The following is a 7,359-nucleotide window of genomic DNA, read 5'->3' as shown; positions in this document are numbered from 1 at the left end:
GTGGAAGGTACACTAACCACCTCCCAGGGCCAAACTGGAATTAAAACTAAATTATGGAAAAATCATCCTGAATAAGCAACTGAACACTAGCTGGAAAGAAACTGTATAATTGAGAACTTACGGAAGGAAACACTTCACCACAATGAGACTGGTAGGGAGGGCAGAGGTGCGAGAGGGCTGGCTGGGCTCCCACGGGTGGCAGCTGGAGTTCCGGAGGGAAATTTCAGCAGCCACAGGGCTGCTTCTCCCATAGACGTGTGGGGTCTAAAGCCCAAGCTTGCCTCCCCAGCCTAGAACACCAGAACCAGGAAAGGAAGCCAAATAACATCTGGCTGTAAAAAGCACCAGAGTTTCTGTCTGCCAGACAAAGGTGGCTCAAGAAGCGGAGAGCTCAGAGCACTTCTTTAAAGGGCAATGCGCAAAATTTTGTTTGTCGCTACTTACCCTGGACTCTGACAGGGTAAGTGATTCTCCATACTGCAGGAGCCATCTCTCTCAGGCAGAGCATTCCCCGCCAAGCGGTATCTGCCTGAGGAGAAGCAAAAGCCCCACCTGCATGAATCCCTCTCACCTTAGGCTCCTGTGGAGCTTAAGCTGGTTTGCAGAGGAACAGCTAGAAGCAATTTTAGTGCTTAAGCTTAACAGAAAGCCTGCAGGTGAAGACAGATCTCTGGGAGCTCTGAGATATTAGCTGACCCTCCCCTGGGCCTGGTGCTAGTAAAAGGCAGCCTTGGGGAGCAGCTTGGTTCTTTCTGCACACACCCAGGCCCAGCACAGGGGAGCCACAAGCTGTGGATTGTTGTTAGCTCCAAACAGGTTGCCCGGGGCCAGTGACATAGGTCTCCACTTGTCTTTGCAGATCTACTTAATGCTTAGAAACAAACACAAGGAAGCAGCCAAAAAGGGAAGACAAAGAAATATGCCCCAAAGGAAAGAACAAGAGAATTCTCCAGAAGAAGAACTAAGTGAAATAGAGGCGAGTAATTTATCAGACAAAGAGTTTAGAGTAATGATTATAAGGATGCTCAACAGCATGAAAAAAGATACAGAAAAATGAAATATATTTATATATATATATTTATATATTTATATATATACTTAAATAATCTAAAAGCACAATGAAGAGAAAATCCAGATTATTTTTCATGCCTAATTAGATAAATTGATCCAAAGAGTGGCAGAATCAACCCAAAGGATAGCTTCTAAATCTCCTGAAGTTAGGTATGTCATCCTGCTTACAGGGAGAGATGAGGCATTTACTTCCAGATATTTTAATTTTTAAGTGGCAGGGGAATACAAGATGAGAAAGTACAAAGTTAGATGGGTGTCCAGAGAGGTGGATTAAAGTCAGAGTTAAAGCCGGATCTTTAGAAGTCATTGCATTGAAAACAAGTACCAAAATTTGAGAAATTAAGTGAGACGCCTCTCATGGAATAGACATTAAATAAGGAATGAGAGTCATAAAATCTGTGTTTGGGGGAAAAGGGAGGAAAATGAGAAAATAAATAAACAAACCTTTGAAAGAGACGAAGAAGGAGAGGTCTGAGTAGGTAGGTGGAGAACTAGGCTTTTTGTGGTTTTACAATACTTAAATGAAGAGATAATACACAAGAGAGGTATTTATATTATTAAGGATAAAAATAATAAAGAAAAGACTTTAAAAGGCAACTGAATTTGTTGGCTGGATTATTGTTGCTCAGCAAGAATTCAGCTTGGTTGGCATCATGAAGTGACCAGATATCAAGGAAATGAACTTAGCAGATGTATCAAGCTCATTGACAATCGATCTTTTTACAGTGTAAAGAAAGCAAGACATAGTATAGATGGCAGCATCTTGGTCCCAATGTGTCTCAAACTTTGAATTCTAGAAAATACTGGCAATATTAAGGCAAAAAAATTTTGTGTAGAAATTTATAAAAATAAGGAAGGTAACATGATTGAAAGAAAGATCCCATTGGAATTTTCTAAAACACAGAGAGGACATCATTCCTTTTACATCTAAAAAGAGTGGTACAGATAGTAAGTACAGCTCATGAGATATTTCAGTGTGAAAGGAAATACAATGTTTACTTAATATCACGTTGCCTCCCAAGAAGGCTGTAGCCAAACATGTGTCTGCTTCCCTTTTTAGAAGGCTTACAAAGTTCTCTATGGATTTTGTATTGGCGTCTCATCTCACCTTTCTTCCACACTTGCCTTTCTATCATGTTTATTTATTTGCTTATTTGATTTCTTGATTTGTTCTCTATCTCCTCCTGGTGCTCCCACTTCACTAGCCATACATAATATCAAAATACATGGATATATTTTTAGCCTCCCATATATTTTGCGTTTTCTGTTCATGGATCAAAAATTTTACCCTCATAATTTTCAATTAGAAATGACGTTTTTAAAATCTCTGACTAGTCCATATACAAATCAGACATATCATAAATTTATTTCAATAAAAAAGGGTTTTAAATATCAAGATCTTTAATTCTTGCAATTTTTATTTAAAAAGTGACTAATGTTTTATTCTTAATTTTATACTGTGAATCACTTAACATGTAGAAAATAGCATAAAGATTGGACTTCAGATCAAGCTCTATTTTATTAACAGCAAAGTGAGTTACAATGTAGCTAAATTTACATTGGTTGTAGGAAAAGTGCATTTGCCAATTTTAAAGAGACCTGAGGCAGATTTATGTCCTGAATACAATTTGAAAATAGTGACACACTGAATAAATACTTGGATGGATTTCAAACTTTAGATGCCCCATATTTATTTTATATCTTTAAAAAAATCATTGGCTGTGGTCAAAATGGGGCTCATATAACTGCTTGATTGATTTGTAGGCTATGGGCTGTTGACATGACTCCAAATGTATGAGTGAAAGCTGAAAAAATCATTTAATTATCTAGACACACAAATGCCTAGATGTTTGGAACTATTAGAAAACATTTGTATTCAATTTTTACTGAATTATTTTATTCAAATATTTATTTCCTGAAGCTCATGGAATTGTCTTTTAATCTAATGTGTTTCAAAAATAAAGTCAATTAACAAGTTATTTTCATTTTTTTTCACATAGATAAATTGTACAGACGCCCCTAACTTTCACTCCTCATGACCATCAGTCTAACATTTGGCACATAGTAATTATGTGCCAGGAACTGCAAAGGTGTTTACCTATATTCTTGCTGGTCCTCACAATCACCCTGCAAAGTCCGACCAGATTATCTTCATCCTACACAGGAGGCAAATGAGACTCAAAAGGGGTTAGTAACTTAGTCATGAAGCTTAAAGTCATAAGTCTTTCTGATTCAAGGCCCACAATCTTTCCACTGTTGCTCTAAGGTACCTTCCAACACTTTGTGAATAAATCCCTCTTTTATGAGAACTGTATTAACTGAACAGATCTCTAAATGGATCTCTCCTGCCTCAGATACCATCATTAGTCAACCCACCATTATATTTTTAATGTTTGGTGCATACCTTATAACAATTTTCAATGATCTCCCAGACATAAGAAATAGGAGCCTCACAAGACAGTTTATTCATTTCTGGCTGGTGTGGCTCAGTGGATTGAGTGCTGGCCTGGAACCAAAGGGCCGCCAGTTTGATTCCCAGTCAGGGCACATGCCTGGGTTGTGGACCATGTACCCGGTATGAGGCATGCAAGAGGCAACCACACACGGATGTTTTTCTCCCTTTTTTCTCCCTCCCTTCCCCTTTCTGTAAGATAGATAAATAGATAGATGATAGATAGATGATAGATAGATAGATAGATAGATAGATAGATAGATAGATAGATAGATAGATGATAGATAATTTTTAAAAGCTAGTTTATTCAGTAAAGTTAGAAAAGGGAAAAACAAAAATAGTTCTATTGTGAAGTTTACAGCATTAATGTGCATGATACCTATTCATGAAAGTTGTAGAGACGTTGTTTGTGATTTGGTATGTGGCCAATATTTGCAAGCGTTCCATGTGCACTTCAAAAGTATATTATTTGTGAAGAGCGGGTATGGTGAGTTTCACATACTTAATGGATCAAACCCATGAGATCAAGTTTTTCATTTCTGTTGTCCCATCTTTTATATCCTTATTCTGGTTTCACTTCACTTCTTGCTGAATTCTTGGTTTTGTAGATGTTGCTATTGTTTTTTTAAATCATCTCTGCCCATCCCCATCTCTTGAACGTCCTTCCAGAAGCAGGTCTAAGGACAGTGAGATGAAACCCCTGTCTTGCAGTGAGACTGAGGGATTTACAGCACCCATCACCAAATCAACTATTGTCCTGGCCACCAAAACCAGCCCCATTATGCATAGCCAAAGATAGCAGTTTAGCAGCAGTTTATTTCAGCCTTTTACAAATGCTCCAAGTGGGAATAAGGTACTCTTTGTGATCCAGAGGCCCTGTTATTTCTTTTTTTTTTAAATTAAATTTTATTTAGTTACTTTTCAAGTACATTTTTTTTCTATTTCTCCCATCCCCCCCCCCCCAGTCCTCATCCCTGTGTCTTTCATACTTGTTCTTCCAAATCCCTCCCCCTTTTTCCCCTTAAGTTCCCTTCCCTCTCCCCTCTGGTCGCTGCCCACTTGTTCTCTATTTCAGCGTCTTTGTTTTTATTCTGTTTGCTTGTTTGTTTTATTCTTTAGCTTCCTGTCAAAGGTGAGATCATATGGTACGGCCCTGTTATTTCTTGGCCTCCCCCGCGACCTGAGCCTTAGAACTTCTGAGCACTTCCAGGCTCCACGGGAGCTGAACTTCCAGGGGCCACTGCCTGTCTCTGGACCCCGATTCCAGCAGACTCTTCACTTCAACTCCTCCCACTTTCACGTTTCTATCTCACTTCTAGTCCATGCAGAGACTACCCAGTTTTCTAAGCCTTGACTAAATCTATTTAATTTTCCCAAATTATGTTTTATCTACCTTCGATACTAGTATGGAATGAAAGAGTTGTGTGAAAATGCATACCATCTTCACCCAAAGTTGGAATAGCATACCTACAATATCACTTGCAATATGTGTTAATCACAGTATGTATTGAAATGTATCTGTATGAGTGTGTCAATGATTGTCTGAGCCTCCTTTCATGTGAACTGAAGAGGACACTTCACCCTTAATGCAAGGAAGGAGAAAGGCATCAAGCCCCGGGTACAGATGTGATCAATAGATCCAGGTAGGTTTTCCCCTGTGCACCTTTCTGTGGCTTTCTGGACAGAAAAAACCCTCCTCAGCCAGGCAAAGTTATAATAGAAAGCATATTAAAACAACCCCTTCCTTTCCCAGAGCAGAGTGAGGTAGGGACTCAGAGATCATCCAGAATCCTAAAAAATAAGGCTTCCTCCAGTTCTACAGTTTTATAGACCTGTCACTAAGGAACAAAATTCAGGTGGTGAGCATGGTGTCTCCCAGTCTCATAGGACTAGATTTGATAGCACAGGAAAAACAGTGTGCCCTTGAAGATGTTAAACGTGAAAATACTGTCAGATATAAGAACAATGTGTCACCATCACGATCGGCTTTATGAAATGTAGAACTGCCGCCAGGACAAGCAGGATGGATCCAACGGTGCCCTAGCTGGTAAAAATGAATACAGGAAATCAACAAATTGAGATATAGATGATTTCCTTACAAATTTCAGTCTGCCTTTTAATCCCACAATGCCATGATTTTTTAATTAACTTCTGTTTTCAAAGGTGAACTGAAGGTCAATAAAATTGGAAATACTCAGATCTGTTTTCCAAAAGCATACCTTCAATTTCAATGCAAGCACAGGTTGAAGAATAATTCCATTATCAAATAATTATTGCCCAAATTTAATGAACATATATTGAATAAAATCATAAACAAGAAAAGTAAAAAATATTCTATAAAATCAACATTTTAATGAGGATTGAAAAAATTGTCTCAAATGGAATTTTGAAAAGAAACAAAGAGGAAAACTGTCTGTAAGGAAAATAGCCAAAGGATATAAAGTTGTGGTGGTAATTTTATGTGTGTGTTTAACTTTCTCTTTTCTGGCATGACAAAATACTGACAGAAGAAAAGCTTCCACATTCCTAACATGTACATCTTAGGAAAGATCTATATAATTTTGATATAACTCCCAAATTATTTTAAACATAGTTTCTATTTTAATAATAAATATATTAATGTGTAACAGATTCTAGATAATTCTGTATGGAGTACACTTAGTAGATTTTCACCTTGATGTTCACGTTAAATGCGGAATTTCTATTTTGCTAGACAAACCCTCCAACTACCCTTTTCTCTGGAGAGTAATTTCATTTAATTAAAAAATAACAACAGTTAACTGCCTTGTGATACCTCTTACGTGAAGTTAGTTTTCCTGACCTTCATTTCAGTCTTGTAGTGTTTTTTCTTTTTGTTTAAGCCTTTCAGCCTTAGAGACACATGGCTCCAGACCTGAAGACACCAGCAAATACAAACCCTCTTCTGAAACTTGTACAGCCTGCACTGCAGTTTGGGCACGATGAGGCAAATTACAATCAAACGTTCTGTCATCTGTAATAATTTCAAATAAATGCCCAGCTCTGTTAATCTGAACAGAATTGCCATTATTTTTTGTTTAAGAGAAAGTGAATTATTTCCAGGAGGTAACCTAAGACACAACTTGTTTTGCTATCAAGTTTATCACATTTTTCTTTTAGTAGAATCTCTTCAAGCATTCTTTTGCTGAAATGTATTAAGTTCTCTATCTAGAAAAAAATGTCATAAGCTTTATGATAGTACTGTGAATTTCTATGAGCAAAGCCTGCAAGATTAGAAACTGAATGTTTCGTGACTAAATGATACTCAATCCAAAATGATCAAGAGTGCATGCTGGCTTGTGGGTGACTTCAATCCAAAATGATCAGGAGTGCATGCTGGCTTGTGGGTGACTTTCCCACCTGCACTCCCACCTGCAAATGCAGAGGCATTAAGGTTGACTGATGATGATTCTGAAAGGTCGAAACCCTAGACAGCTCCAAGGCAATGATATCTGATGCCTTATTTCCACAAGGCATGTAGCAAGCAGAATAATGGCCCTTAGAGATGTTCAGGTTCTTACCTCTGAAGCCTGAGGATATAATAGGTTACATGACAAAGAGGAATTAAGGTTGTAGGGAAGTAAAAGTTGTTGATCAGCTCATTTTGAGATAGAGGAATTATCTTGGATTTATCTGGTTGAGCCAAGGGAGTTACAAGCTCCTTATACATGGACAAGGGAGGCAGAAAGAGGAAGGGGACCACATGCCAATGGAAATGGGCAGCTTCTAGAAGCCAGAAAAGCCAAAAAAGTAAAAATTTTAAAAAAGAGCATTCCCCTTTAAAGCTTCCATAAAAGGCTACCAATACGTTCATCTCA

The sequence above is a fragment of the Artibeus jamaicensis genome, unplaced genomic scaffold (genome assembly GCF_021234435.1).
Source record: "Artibeus jamaicensis isolate MK-2021 breed Jamaican fruit bat unplaced genomic scaffold, CSHL_Jam_final contig_482, whole genome shotgun sequence".
In the NCBI taxonomy this organism is placed as follows: Eukaryota; Metazoa; Chordata; class Mammalia; order Chiroptera; family Phyllostomidae; genus Artibeus; species Artibeus jamaicensis.
This window is presented reverse-complemented; position numbering follows the sequence as displayed.